Consider the following 15,870-nt stretch of genomic DNA (forward strand, 5'->3'; position numbering starts at 1 on the left):
TAAGTGTAGCAACAAAATATCAGATGTCAGTATTCCTTGAAGTTTGTGATTTAGCCAAGTTTCATCACCCAACTGAAAAAAAAAACCAACACTTTTCAACTGAACCAATTTTAAAATACAATGTTTAAAGTTAAGTTTGGTTCAGTTTATACAAAAAGGAACCGATCTAGCATTTTACATCTAAAGAAAAAGGCTGAAGAGAGGGAAAAAAAGCCACTATTCCCAGAATTACTGTGGAGAAAGAAAATATCCCTGAGTCTACCAATACTGTCAAAGCAGCCTTGAAAATAAGAGCTGAAAGTAGTAAAAGAGTAAAGAATAATGGTATGACATTATAGAGGAAAATCATAACCACCCCTGGTCTACTTCTCTTCTCCCCTTCCTTCCACCCAAAAACCACCAAGTGAATAAAGACATGGAAGACTAGATCTGCCCACATTTGTAATCAAACACACACAATGATTAGCAGAATCTTTTTCATTAAAAGTATATATTTACATGCAATTTCAAAATATCAGGTTTTCTAGGCATTATAAATAAAAGTAGAGCTCATAATAAGAATAAGCCATTCACTGCGTTGGGAAGGAATGGGCTGCTGAACAAAATCAAAACAAGGCACATACTCTTTCATCCTTCTCGTCTTTTGGAGTTTTGGTTAAATACAAAGATTTTCATGATAAAAATCATCTTATCGCTACTTTTTCCACTCTCCTGATACCAGATCCACTAGCCTACTAATCTGTACGTACCCAAAACTTAAGCGATATGTCATTGTACATCTAAAACCAAAAAAAATCACAAACACATTCAAAAATTCTTAGCTCCCTATCTCCCAAAACCAAAACCTCAAAGTAACAGAGAAATGGTGGAATGTCATCCTCCCTCTGCTTTTTGCTTATTCTGCTATGTATAACATTGAAAGGTCAGTTATTTTCTTTTTAATTTGCATTTGCTACATTGGTGCCTCTTCAGGGAAATTATTTTCTAAAGCCTTCCTGAACAGGCAATTTTACAAGTACGGATAATGAAGGCAACCATTTAGAATTGCAGACAGCAATCCAAGTAAAAGCTTTTCAGTTTTCTTTTCAAAAAAAACAAGGTTTTGTTTTCAAACAAAGCATAGACTCACACCAACACTTCCCAATGCCATTTTCTCCCCTCGCGAATCAAAAATCTCCTAGCCAACATGACAACCTTTTTATCTCAACTGCAATTTAATTGCTCGCTATATTTACAAAAAAAGTATGATCTGTATAAAACAGGCAAATCACCAGCTGCTAGTTTGAAGAGGTATTACAGCATTGCTGTTTCTGGGTTGGTCAGTCAGTAAACATTTCTGTATGTTACAGATAAGCAGTACATTTAATAATTTGGATCTGTTCAAGAAAAAGCTAAAAGTGAACTGTTTAATTCTTCTACTTTTAATCCAAATGCAATAAAAAAAAAGATGGAATGATTGTAACATGATTTGCTCCAAACTCACTGAATACAAACATGAATACAGAGCTTTCTGCCACTTAACAACTGACACACCGTGAGCTGCTCTGGAAGCACAAGAAAGATCCACAAAACGTAATTTTAAGGAGTACACATGCCCATGGGATAAATATACAGAAATATTTGAAATAGTATTATAAACTTATCTTACTATCTTTTAAGATTAAGCCTCTCAGTGCAGCTTACTATTCTGCTACTGACTCACTTTAGCAAACCTGTTCCCACAAAACCTCACAGATATTAACTTAAAGCTCTAGGATATCAAGTTAAAAGAGCACTGTCTTCCAAAGAAGATCTAGTGCAGCTATCTTGTTTGCAGCAGTGTTTTCTAACAAAGCAAAGACTCCTAATACTTTAAATAACTCCACTCCACCGGACAGTAAGTCACTGCAGTAAAACTTCAGCAAAAATTTATTATTACCTCTCCACTGCTGAAAAGTAGTTTAGCTTTTGAACAGAAGAGGTCTTCCTGTATCACTATCCTCAAAGTTACGTAAGAATTGCAATGACTAAATCTACCCTTGGATTATTTAACTCACAGGTTCATCTCTTTTCATCCCCTTAAGTTCCTTAAGTCAGGCTTGTATGCAGATTTTAAAAAAACCCAAACAACTAAGCAATAAATAAGTTTGTGATGCTACTAGAACATTTTTGCATCTTTCAGAACTCTGTACAAAAGCATCTCTAAAAACACTATTAGAGAACTGTGATCCTAATCCCCCAATCCGACCCAACAGTGAAGATTTATGCAACTCTTTAGATCCCTATCAACAACAAAGCCTATAAGTAATCCACATCCACAAATATGAATACAGGATCAGAGCCCAAATGTTTTTCCACGCTCATTCCCAGATTTCTTCTAATGGTTATATTTTAAAAGTGAACTCCACAGTTGTAATACAGTTGCCCTGCTTGTGCCTTCTATTCTTGCAGATTTAAGCAGAAACTAGATTACTGCTTCTGCTGGTGTTTTGGGAAAAAAAAACAAAAAAACCAAAAAGCCAAAACCAAAACAAACCCACAAACACCCAGGTTCAGAAAAGCATTCACAAGCAAAATCCCAGTAATTTCAGTAGTGTTTACACACCCAGATTCACCAGGATAGTAAGAAGCCAATGTCCAAAGAGACGAAATGTGTTAATGTACTCCAGTTTATCTGAACATTACCTTTCTTGGGGAATGGGAGAGAGATCAAGTCTGTTATTGGCAGGAGAGATAGCTGTTTATAAGAAGCTGCTAGTTGGAAAACTTCCACAAACCGCTGCCCCAATGCTAATGATTCAAAGATGCAATTTGAACACAAACATCTGAACTCAAAGCATAGAAGTACATCTTGAGGAAATTAGACTAAAATATCAGTGTACATGAAAGTGCAATCGTTCCACCAAAAAAAAAAGTCTGCAAAGGACTCAAAAGGTCCTTTATTCCACAGTACTGCCACAGTGCAGGATCAGATGCATGCAAGCCCTTTCTTTAACAATGTTTGTCTATCCTATTAAAAATCTCCAAGACCGAATAAACAATCACTGTCAGCAATCTATTGCCATTATCACCCGAAGAGCACAACACCAGCAGGTAAAGCTAGTAACAGTCGTGAATATACTTCTCAGCATCGCCCTCCTAGAAGCTAACACTACAGACACCACCTTTTTTGAATAACTTTATCAGCATTCCTTAAATCAAAAGGGGCAAACAGCTAAACTCCAATAGCTTTGGTATTAACATATAATTTCACAAAGTATTATCATCTCCCTTCTAGTCATGTAGTTCAAAGGGAAGTGCAACATCCTGTCCCTGGGGAGGAACAACCCCAAGCATTAGTACATGCTGGGGCCAACTGGCTGGAAAGCAGCTTGGCAGAAAAGAAGCCAGGGCTCTTGGTGGACATAAAGTTGACCACGAGCCAACGGGCCCTTGAGGCAAAGAAGGTTAATGGTATCCTGGGCTACATTTGGAGGAGTGCTGCGAGCAGGTCGAGGGCTCTACTCAGCACTGGTGAGATATGTGGAGTACTGGATCCAGCTCTGGGCTCCCCAGTACAAGAGAGACATGGACATACTAGAGAAAGTCCAGTGAAGGGCCACTAACATAACTGACTGGACCACCTCTCATATGAGGAAAGGCTGAGAGAGTTGGGTCTGTTTAGCTTAGAGAAGCCTCAGGGGGAATCAAATCAATGTGTATAAATACCTAAAGGGAGGGTGTACAGAAGAGGAAGCCAAGCTCTCTTCAGTGGTGCCCAGTGACAGGACCAGTGGCAATAGGCACAAACTGAAACACGGGAGATTCCCTCTGAACATGAGGAAAATTTTTTTTTACTGTGAGGGTGACCAAGCACTGGCACAGGTTGCCCAGACAGACTTGTGGAATCTCCATCCTTGGAGATATTCAAAAGCCATCTGGATTCGCTCCTGAGCAACCGGCTATAGGTGACCCTGCTTGAGCCGGGGGGGGTTGGACAAGATGACCTCCAGAGGTGCCTTCCAACCTCATCCATTCTGTGATTCGGTAATACACATTACAGCTGTACACCGAGGAAGCCAGAAAACCAGGGCTCCCTGGGTAAGTGTGACCTATTAAAACTGGCAGTACCAGTCTTCCAACCGAAATGCATTGCAGGATAACAAACGTGAGCGACAAAATGCTTGTGGTCACCACTGGAACCAGGCTTTTGTTCCCTAGCCTACACCAACTACAGTCGAAGAACAACACTAAAACTCCCAGATTCACACAGAACATCAAACAGATCGACTGCCAGAAATCTAGATTACTTTGTATAGAAATAAATGCTTTGGGGTATAATTTCCACTCTATACAATTTAGCTTTTACAACACTGTTTCCTTTGAACACAACTTCCTTTCATATTCTTGTCAGTTGGTCATCTTGCCCTTAACACTACTTGCTCCTCTTACTTAGACAACCATGCTTGAAGTGCTGTGAATTGTAAGGAAAGGTAGTTACGGAGTAAACTGTTAAGAACTTGCTGAATTCTTGATTGTTTACACCAGCTTACTCTTATTGGAAATAGCTACTTAGGGTGGTTAAGTAAGAAGTGAGGAAGAGGTAATAGATGTCCTACAGATCTTGGTAGGAATATGCAAAGAGGTTTACCAACCAGCAGAAACAGGAGGCACATGAACTAGACTAGTGACTCACAAGACTAGCGACTAGACACAGCTTCTCATCCTTCCTGCAGAAGTTTCTAGACAAATTCTATAAAGTTCTCACAAAGATCTCAGACCAAACAGGCCATTGTTAATTCTCAGAAGTTTTAACAGACAGTAAACACACTTGGAGCACATATTTAGAAAGTCACAAACATTACTACTCAATTTTCTACAGACTACCTGCAGAGTGTTTATCACAATTCTACATACTACCAGGTGAAACAGATCAATTTGGAAATGATTACTGCAGAGCAATGTTTCTCAAAATTCTCAAAAACCGCCATCATCACCTGCCTCATTCCCTTCCATGACATCCTTTAGGTCAAATACCCCAGAGCACTGAAGTGAGAACCGATTGAAATTACAGAATGCAAGTGTTTACACTCTCTACCTGGAAGGAAGTGAGTGAATACCAACAATTAAAGTTAGTAAGCAGCTCTGCGAGTAAACATTTGCACCCAGTAATTGCAGCCTGTTCTCACTCCCCCATTTCCTATCCCTCAGCAGACAAAATGAGCAGGGCCTGACTGCTGCCATCTAAAACTGCCACCACAGGGGTCCTGACCCACAGTCCAAGAGGGAAGGGAGGCTGTCAAAACTAACGGTCTTCATTTCCATGTCAAGACAGGGCATTCATCCAGATGGTATTAAATAGTCTGTTATACTCAGTTATTACTCAGCATCCTTAGCCTGGATCCTTCACTCTGGATGAAGCTTGGCTGAGGTTATCCAGAAAAGGCCAAGAGCAGCACATTTCCTGCCTCAGAACCTAATCACTACTTGAATTTTTATAAACCCTTCCAATATTGTTAATTTAAAAGACAAGAACTTACAGTGACAGAGATATATTGTCTAGTGTTTGCTCCAAGAATGTCTCTGAAAAATGGCGTATTAAGATATGGAACTACATATTCTTCAACTATAGAGCAGATAAAATGTACTCCTATTAATGACAAATGGGGAGCTCAATATTCACACTTCTCTGAATTTTCAAGTTTTCATCACTGTGTAGCGATGAACATATCTGGAAGAGGATGCATTGGCTACACCTCATTGCCTAAGAAACGTCAGTATGTCAAGAAGCAAACAACCTAACACACACTCACAAATAAAAACAACTAATCTCTGAACAACCAAAAACACCAGGCACAAAATTCCTTAATAGTGTTATCTGAACACGTTGACTGTTACACACCAAAAAATATGACTGGAAGCTAAGAGAAAGAGCATGATGGGGCACTCTGACCTACTGCTGTTCTCCTGCATCTGGGCTACTACTCCACTTTGGCCATCTGCTGAAAGAGTCACAGCGAAGTCATAGCAATGTGCTACCAAAACTGGTCCTAATAATTAGACTTTTGCTCCCAGGTGACCTATAATAACAACTGGAGATGATGATCCAGTATTATCCACATCTCCTAGGAGTGTCAGGAAGTGCCTACTACACTATTATACTCCCTCAGAGGGGGTGTGTGGTAGTGGGGAATCTATGCCTACAGTTTGCTTATGGCATCTGCCAGTTATTTACAACATTAAATATTGACACCATTTTTATTATCTGTGTTTTGTTCTTCACTCATCCCTTCACATTCAAGCTTTACCCTTTTTTGGGTGGGCAATCTCTACATGAAACTTCTCCAGATTCCTCCTGCAAGGAATATTCACGGCCTACATCATGCTCCATTCCAGGCTCAGAAGATGAGCTGAGTAACCAGTGCTGAGAGTAATCCCATAAAGGCCAAGAGAAGAATCAGTTCCAGTTTGACCCCAAAAAAGGCTCGAGCCTCTGTAGAATAGCCAGGGCTCCATGACAATACTTAGTCAGTAGTAGAAATGCAGGAATCACAATATCCACCTCTCCTTCACAGCTCTGTCAGCCTTTACTCAGCAGAAGCAAGCAGAACACAGAATTAAGTCAAAAAAGGGAATACTCTTTGTCAATTGAAACACCCAAGAGCTGCAGGATTTCAGGCAAAAACCTTTCCTTCTCCACTTTCCTTAAATGAGTTTTGCAGCAATGAAAAGTTATTCTGCCAGCATGGAGCAGAAGAGGTAAGTAGATTAAAAAGGGATTGTTCCTTAAAAGATAGAGTCGTACCTCCTGCATAGTGATTGACAGATTTGGTCTACCTCCAAGGCATTGTCTCAGAGCACTGCTGGTCTCATCACAAAGTAAGTGCTGCTTTGGGGTGGGGGCTTGAAGAGGAAGGGGTTTGGTCGGTTGGTTTTGATAAGCTTTACAGCAAACCATAATATCCTCCAAGAACTTCCTTTTCTAGTAAACCTAAAGCCCAGGAAAAAAGGTTTGCTCCTCCTCTCAAAAGGTAACATTTGTCTGCATTATTGGAAGACCTTACAGGAGCTTCACACACAATAGCAATTTAACACTCTATATGAAAAGTTTAAACCAAGTCTTTAACAGAAAATGTCATACTGCAGCAACAATTTTGACACGTTTAGGAGACTGAACAAATTTAAAGAAAGATCACAGACTCATTTCTCTGTCATATTTTAGGAACCAATTCAGAAGAATGAGACTAATCCTGAACTGCCAATATACTTCAGTTATTCTAGATTACAAATTTTATTTAATACAATTGCTTCATTTTTCCCAAATGCCCCTCCTCAACTTCAGTCTTGCAAATCTGTGGAACAAAACACCCTGGAGGAAAGGGCAAAAAATGAGAAAAACAACTCCTCCCAAACACCTGTTTCATCTGAACTGTGACTATGAACTATGTAAATTTGAACAGGCATCAGTTACTGAAACAAACACAAGGCAAAAGATAATGTAAAACTTTTTGTTTCGTTTCTTTAAAAAATGCAAAAACAATGGAGACAACCTGGAGAGGCAGACAACTAAATATAAACTGAAACACAAAATTACACAGTGCTGATTCTGTGAACACAGACATCTTTCCATTTAGAGACCTTCGCACACTTTCCCAACACTAACTCATACTAAGTGTTTGTAACTACTAATGAGCAACTATAAGAATGCATCATATACACCAAGACTAAGGTCAACAGTCTTTCATAAAACTGTTTCACAGCATATCCCAACTGTAAAAGACAACATATTTAGTCAGCAACAAATAGCAGAAGCATAGTATGTAACAGCACCTATTTAATTCAAAACAAGGTCCATGTGTATTCACTACTCTCTAATACCATTCAGACTCTCTGATTTGCCAATTCTTTCAATTTTTCTGTTAGAGATGCAGACTCTTGCATGACATGTTCAAGTCCGTGGACAAGACTTACCTATCTTTTTCTTCTATTGCAGGTCTGAGCAAGACTTACAAAACGTGTGTTATACTGCCTAAAAATCAACTTATGGGTTCAATTTGCAATTTATGATGCTCAACTTACAAAATGCACCTTCAATCAGTCACTCTCATTAATACAGATAAAAGCAGAATAATACTTGTCTGAGTGGAGCAATGAAAAATGAATGATAGCTCTCCAGACGCACTTTTCATTCACTTACTGATATATATGGATTCACACAGACCAGTCTTCAAGGTTCTATATAAAAACTACGTCAGTAAGTTAAGTAACAACATAGGATGATCAAAGTCAGTAAATACTGTATCAAAGATCACTTATACAAAGCTTAACTCTGCTCTTACACACTCATCCGTCTTATTTTCCACAAGACCCAAACCCCTTGAGATACACATATGCCTTAGTCAGCAAGGACTGAAGGATGTTGTCCTCCAGCAGGGCTGGATACTGGGGAAAACCAAAGAAAACAGACCAAAATTAACTTCTTTTAAACATAAACTTACAAAGATACTACTAATTACACTAGGGACTTTATCCTAGAATTACATGCTTTGACCAAAGAGGTCAGCAGAACAGTATTTAATTAAAAACACAGAAATCCAAGTTTTTAAGTTACCTTCCCCCACCCCCAGCATCTGCAGACAAATATAAATGCCTTTTCAAATACCAAAAGGCATTATCAGTAAATGATTAAATCTCCCCCTGCCACAGTGCAAGCTTCTGCCCACCTGCCATCAGGTTACAAAACTTGTTTTTAAAAAAGTTGTATTTAAAAGATAACAACTGGTTTTGTTAAAGCTTCTAGAAGAACTGAATTGGTATAGGAAGTTCAAAAGATAGTTGTCACTGCTATAGAATGCAAGTGCTTATACAGCCAAAATAGCGACATTAAAAACATTCAATGACATTTCTATAGTGCTCATTACTATAGTTCCTGAAAATGGAGGAGGATTATAAAATACCTATAACAAAACTACTTATTTCCCAAGAACACTTCAGCCTAACAACAGTAAGGAAGAACTGTCAATACTTCTGAAACTTCTGTTACTAATTTCGAAACTGTTAGAGCTGAAGTCTAGATCTAAGTTTACACTTCAAAAAATCTGATCTTTCAATTTTAACTTTGCAAGGTAACAGAAGCATTTTCACACACGAAATAAGTTTTTGGCTTATTTCAGTAGTTGTATTGATTACTTAAGGTACAAATAACACGCGTGGGAAAAAAAGAGTATATCAGGTCAGGATTGCTTAACTCAAAAAAAAAAAATCCATTCTGAATGAAACAGAAAAATAAATCCAAAGCTTTGACACCAAAAATCAGCCTACGTCCTTTTTCCTGCCCAAAAGAATAAAAATGAATATCAGTATTTTGAAGACTAATGAGAAGTTCAGACTCCTCTTGACTCACTTCAGAAGTAGCAATCCTAAGACAAGTTTCCTCAAATTAAAGTTATGGAAAAAAAATTCTGAAAGGCTTGTGTAACAGCAGGAAATATCTTCCTGAAAGAAATACAATAGCTTTAAGGTTTCTATCCTAAACAAAGTTAGTGTTAGAAGAAAATATTTGAACCTAATTAGAACAGCAGAAATGGAATGAAGAAGAGCTGAATTTCTGGGAGTGAATCATCCCTCCCATCTGTCAGCAGGATCCTGGAGGTCTAGAAGGCGCGGGGAAAGACAGGTAGTTCTGCACTTCAAGAGCTCAGCTGTGTGTCCGTAGCTGTCAAACAGGCTCTTGTCAAAGGTGAAATGACAGACAGTGGAAACAGTGGCACAAAATTTTATAAACTACTGGGCCTGTCTTTCCCCATTTACAAACAAGGGCTAGATCCTAAAAATTTCATTCAAGTCATTTAGCATTCCATTGCAATAAAATCTTAGAACAGACAAGGTCATGCTTTTCGAAATCTGAGGACAGTGTGACTATGAACAAACTACTACAAAGTAAGTTCAACTGCAAATTGCCTCAAAGCAGCTTACTTGGGATAGTTGGCCATGTGCGGGCTCTTATGCAGCAGAAGGAAGGTGGCTCATTCCTCCAGTGTAAGTACTTAAGAGCAGAAAGGAAAGTTGTTTGTTTACCTATAACCTAACAAGATTTACTAGCAAAGATTAAAAATTGCTGGAACTCTCAAATTGCAATGGGATTTAGGTCCCTGACTCTCTTCATCTCCTTTTAAAACCCAGGTGCGGGACTGCAGCATTCCAGGTAACATGCAGTAGGTTGTCTTGAAACTACCATAACAGACAACAGGTCACTGTCTGCAGAAGCAGCACTGTTACACCCCTGCCTGCTACTCACATCACTCCTAACTCTAAACCAACAGAAATATTTTTTTTAACTTTGGTCAAAACGGTTTAAAACTTTGATTTAGCACGTGATCTTACTTCTATTAGTTTTAAGACCATCATCACAACACTACAAAGTAGAAATAAATAGCATTCATTTAATAAGAGGCAAATTCATGCGTTTTTTTGGCAAATCTTTTATATTGATGACATGTATAATATTAACATTATAATGACTTTAAAGCATAACAGAGATGCTGCGTGCCTCAGTCCCAGTTAAGAACTGCCAAGGGAAAGATCAATGCTGTTCTGCTCATCCGTACCTTCTGTGGAAGGCACCAAGTCTCCTCAGGAGTATCATCTCTCCAAGGGAAAAAATCCATTAGTTCATTACCTTCCCAACCTCGATGACCTGGATTCAGAAAGCTTCCCCGAACCACAAATGGCCCATTCCTTGCCCGCTCAACTTCAATGCAAATCCCACAAGAATTATTTCTGGGTTTTTTCAATTAACCTACAAGTAGTTCAATATTTTACAATTGCTCAAAAATCAACACTATTTAAAGAGGAAATCTGTGAAATACACACCAGTTTATACAGATTGTAGACACATTTCCTGAAAGCCATTTCAAAACAAGGAACACAACGAACGATTTGAGGGGGATGAAGGAAGGGGGGGGTGTGGTGGGGGGTGGGGATGCAGAAGGGTCTTTAGAGGCTTTTGGGACTTGATGACAACTCCTCTTCCATAATGATAACAGCGTAACAATTCGAGAACTTTTATATTAAATAAAAGATAAAATTTTATGGTAGACAGAGGCCAACAGAGGATAATTTTTTTCCTCAGCTTACTTCAGGGACAGGAAGGAAGATAAAATCACTTACACATTTACAGATAATCAATACTGCTGCATGCTGACAATAACCTTTCTCTGGGGGATTTTTGCACCATACAGTGCACACACCATGATCGGATGCACAAATCAGCAGTGCCTGGAAGAGCGAGACTAATACTGAAACGAGTGCAACAGAAAAACAAATCCAGAGCTACACATGGAAATTATATCCACGTATGTAATATCAAAAAACAGGTCCACTCATGCTACCAACACTTTAAAAACAAAAGTAAAAAGAAAATATTTATTTCAATAAAGATTCTTCACATACAAAATGTAAGGAACAGACACGCATAGCCTGTACTCAGACTACATGTAGTATAAGAAATGCACGTTATGAATTTTTGATGATATAAGCTAGTTGAATTTTATATCATTCACATGTGTAATTTAAATTATTATTGTCTTCATTTATGTTTATTCCCATTAGTATTAAACCAAAAATTGGCATTTCCACAAATGCACCTCATCCATAACCATAAACAAATAAAGCGAGGTATCTGCGTACATTTTGCATACTATTATACCTTATTTAAACTACAAGCAAGACAGTTTCAGCCCTCAAACACTGATTTTATGCATAACTAATTAAAGAATCTAGACAACGCCACAGTAAGCACCATCCAAATGTAAATGTTTATTACAGTTTTGTCCTCCTTGCTGTACTCGGGTATTAAATGCACTTTTCTTCTTCTCTAAAACGCGTATGTTAAAAATGTTGATGTGGAAGTTCTTTTGTTAAGTCATCTAACAGTATTTACTTCTGCTGATATATAGGTACTTGCACCTTCACAAAAGAACCATTAGTGATTTAAAAATTCTACTGGATTTAACTGAACTTCAGAAAAAGAAAATAATCATATGATAAAAAGTATGCTGAGCCATGCTATAGTTTTTTACTACAGTATTTCCTACTCCTTGTTTCCACAAAAACAGGCTCAGAATGAGAAATATGAGCTCACGTCTTCTTGAGAGTTGTTTTTCCGCATGTATAGCTGCTAGAAACGAAAGATAACATCCAGTGATCATACGCACAAGGTCAAGAACCTATTTTGGACTGTAACAGAATCACTGTGCATTTTATGAATGGACTCAATCGAACTATCTTAAGAAAATCTGTCCCAGTCTATCACAAAATGTTTTCACCACATACAGAGATTATCAGACACTGCAGATCTGTCGTGGTGATGAAAATTTAAAAGCACCTGCACTAAGAGTACCTGTCCTACAGATCAAAGCCAAAGACTTCAGAATACATATTTGAAATTCTGAGAAATGTTGCCACTTATGCTGTGTACACACACCCAGAAGAGATTAAAAAAGAAACATTTTGAAAAATTGTAACTATTTTTTCTAGAAAAAACTTCTATTTTTATGTTATCACTATTACTATAACTCTTTTGTAGAATAACTATTATGTAGAATACCAAAAACTCATCAGTTTTACAGCAACTCTCATAAAGCCCCTTTACCTACACCATTACCAGGGAAAAATAGTAATTCCTGTTTAATAACACACTACTATACAACACAAGAATGAGGGGCTGGAGAAACCTACCAAGCCACTTGAAAAAACTCAGATTGAATTAGCCAGTATAAAAATCCTAACAGAATGTTAGCAGTGTTACTTTATACTCTTGCACGAAAATCAAGCAAATTTCAAATACAGGCAAGATCCATAAACAGCAGTATTCTTTCCAATGCTATGCAGAGGCCCTTACTCAAAACTCAGACCAACTGGAATGATGATTGCTCAGAACTTAAGACCCAACTAACAAGGAAAACCAAGAAAATTTGCAACTGAACCCCGAACATCTACAGAACTCCGGAATTCTAATGAAATTAGGTTAGACCACAACTATAAGATAATATGTACAGTGTGTTAAAAAAACCCAAACAAACAAAAAACCCACCTACAACTACTCAAAGTCGACCCTGGAATTAGTGTTATCTCTTAAAAATTCTAAATGTAGTATTAGGGCATTCAGTCTGCTCATAGCATTTCATTAAAAAAAAAAAAAAGGAATCTGTGAAAACTGGAAGGCCTTCATAAGATTAACTGTCCAGTAAACAGCAAGTATTTCTGTATTTTTCTGTAATTTACACCTAAACAACACCTTTTTCCTTTGAATAAGATAAACAGTGTTTTCGATTTTTGGTCTGTTTTATTTCTAGGTTTCAAACCTACTAAAATTTCAGTTGTTAACATCAGTTTATTACTACTGTATACACTATATGGGTTAATACCTAACATGCTCTTATAAATATGTTTGAGAATATAAAGCAATCAAGATTCACAAAGCCAACCATGTAGAACATTAAGTTAACTAGGTGGTCTTGCAGCACTCAGTGGATTTACATTATTTTAGTCAGAACTGAAAAAGCCTGCAGTAAACCATCCTCCAATTCTGTTCTCATCCCATCCTCCAGGCCTCTCCATTCACTCACCAATACAGCACACATGCTCTAAGGGTTATAAGCCAAAGCAGAAATACACATATTGCTTACATAATCTGAACACTTAAAAATTTAACCGCAGTTCAACATGTTTTCTATGTTCTATCTGCTGTAAGATGCTCAAGTAAGACACAAAATTCACATCAACGTCTTGATTTGATAGATCTACACATTATAGGTTGCAGCACAAATTTAACAAACCTCATCTCAACTTGCATCATCAATTCCCCAAGATTCAAAACAAACCACAGAAGCAGTCAGCATTCCCTGAGAAAAAAAAAAAAGCCTTCTGCCTACACAAAGCCTAAAACAAGTGGCTGTTAGATCTGAGGAGAAAAGAGCAGTGGCAATGAAAATATCAGCCTTAATACTTTCTCATGGAAGAGTTGAAGCCATTTACTTCTAAGTTTACAGAGCTTTATTTGAGGAAGAAGTAACATCAATTGATAAACGGGGTTGAAAGAAACAAAAGGCTGTCTGCCTTTTTGCACAAGACCGGATGAAATGAGAATTTTCTTGGGCATAAGTATTTCAAATAAAATGAATCAGTGAAGCTTATGTGTATACACACACACACACACGAAAGACTCATTCTATCGCAAGTGCATGTGTAGGATCCCTCTAAATGCTTTCCACAACTCATAATGTAGCCATATAATACTGATCCACCAGAATAGTTCTGAGAACTGGGAAAACACTGTTTTGTAGCCTTGCTCTAGAGAGGAGATAGCTCTGCAGGAAATGAAAATGATTGAAAGCACTCAAAAAAAAAAAACCCCCAACTATAAAGATCAAACCCAATAACCTACATCGGGTCATACTGGTTTTCAGAAAGATCTGTCCAACCAATTTTGTGGTGACAACTGACATATTGCATTGAGAGAAGGATGAGTTCTTGCAAAAAAGTTCATTCAACAGAGCTTAATGTTACTTGTATAAATTTCGAAAATGAATTCCCAAAATGCTTTCTGAATTCTCACATATTATTTATTCTGTAAGAAATGTACGTTTTTTACTTTGTACAACTTTTCTATCAAAACATATTTAAAGCTACTATTTTCCACTAGCTAAAGTCACAGCAAAACAGCTCAAATACACTTGCAGGAAACATAATTTATATATGCTAGATCTCCATTATAGACATCACAGTTCTCTGAAAGTTTTAAGTGCAAATCTAGCATTCTTTGGCACCACTTTTCACAGATCAACTAAAAAATCTTAAAATTAGATTTGCTGCAAGCTTGTTTGAGAGCTTTTAAAGTATTCCTTTAGCCAGCAGTAACGGGCTCACTGAGAGTTAAGCAGCGAGAGCCAATTTGAGACCCTGAGAGTACTTTAAACTAAACCAGGGAAGGGAAGAAAACAACCCCCAACACTTCTCCAAAACAGGTGCAATTAATTCATGTTTTGTAGGAATATCAAATCTGCATTTTCGCATAATGCACATACTGTGTATTCAGCAAAAATACTCCTGCACTCCTCCAAATAATTAAAAAAAAAAACTTACGAACTATATCCAACTTATATCACTGCCAATTACTCAACATTTCAGAAATAATTTTATTTTTAGTGTCCAACCACAACATATTCCTATTTGTTGCATTGTGTATGAATTTGAAACAAGTAAGTTTAAAGACTGCTTAAGAAAAAAGAACCTACACTCACTCAAAAGCCCTCTTACACTATTCCATCTCTCGCTTTAACTCTAACCCTAGTCTGAATGCTATCTGAATAGACCTTACACAAATACAGCAATAGAACAGCTATATATTATGAAGGTGTTAAAAGTACCATAAGTGGTTATTGAAAGTAGCACAATGGAAGTCTTCTACAGTGGTACATAAGGTTACTTAACTGCACAAGCTTAACCTCATCAGTTTGCTCTACTGAATTTACAGTAAACTTTCGTAAAAATTTATTTCTACTATTCTTTCTAGATTTAAAAAAATACCCAAGTCTGAAGTCTCAAAAAAGAATGGATCCTCATCTGGAGTACTTCTGATGCAAGGATTATCACTGTCTTTAAGTCAAGCCCAACAAGAGAACACAAGAAACTTCTTTTTAGTAAGTTAGTTTTTAAATTAGGAAAAGAAATGCATTTCTTCTATCGTGAACAGAAAAACTGGTTAAATGTATAGAAAACTATTTTCCTCAACTACTTTTGATTACTTTACAACCCACTTCATCAAAACAGTACGCCCCGTACTCAAAGTCATTGCCCTTGAAGTAAGAAAAAGCACATCAGAGCACATACCAGGAGCTAGCAAATATTAAC

This window comes from Fulmarus glacialis, unplaced genomic scaffold (genome assembly GCF_000690835.1).
Source record: "Fulmarus glacialis isolate BGI_N327 unplaced genomic scaffold, ASM69083v1 scaffold13971, whole genome shotgun sequence".
Classification (NCBI taxonomy): Eukaryota; Metazoa; Chordata; class Aves; order Procellariiformes; family Procellariidae; genus Fulmarus; species Fulmarus glacialis.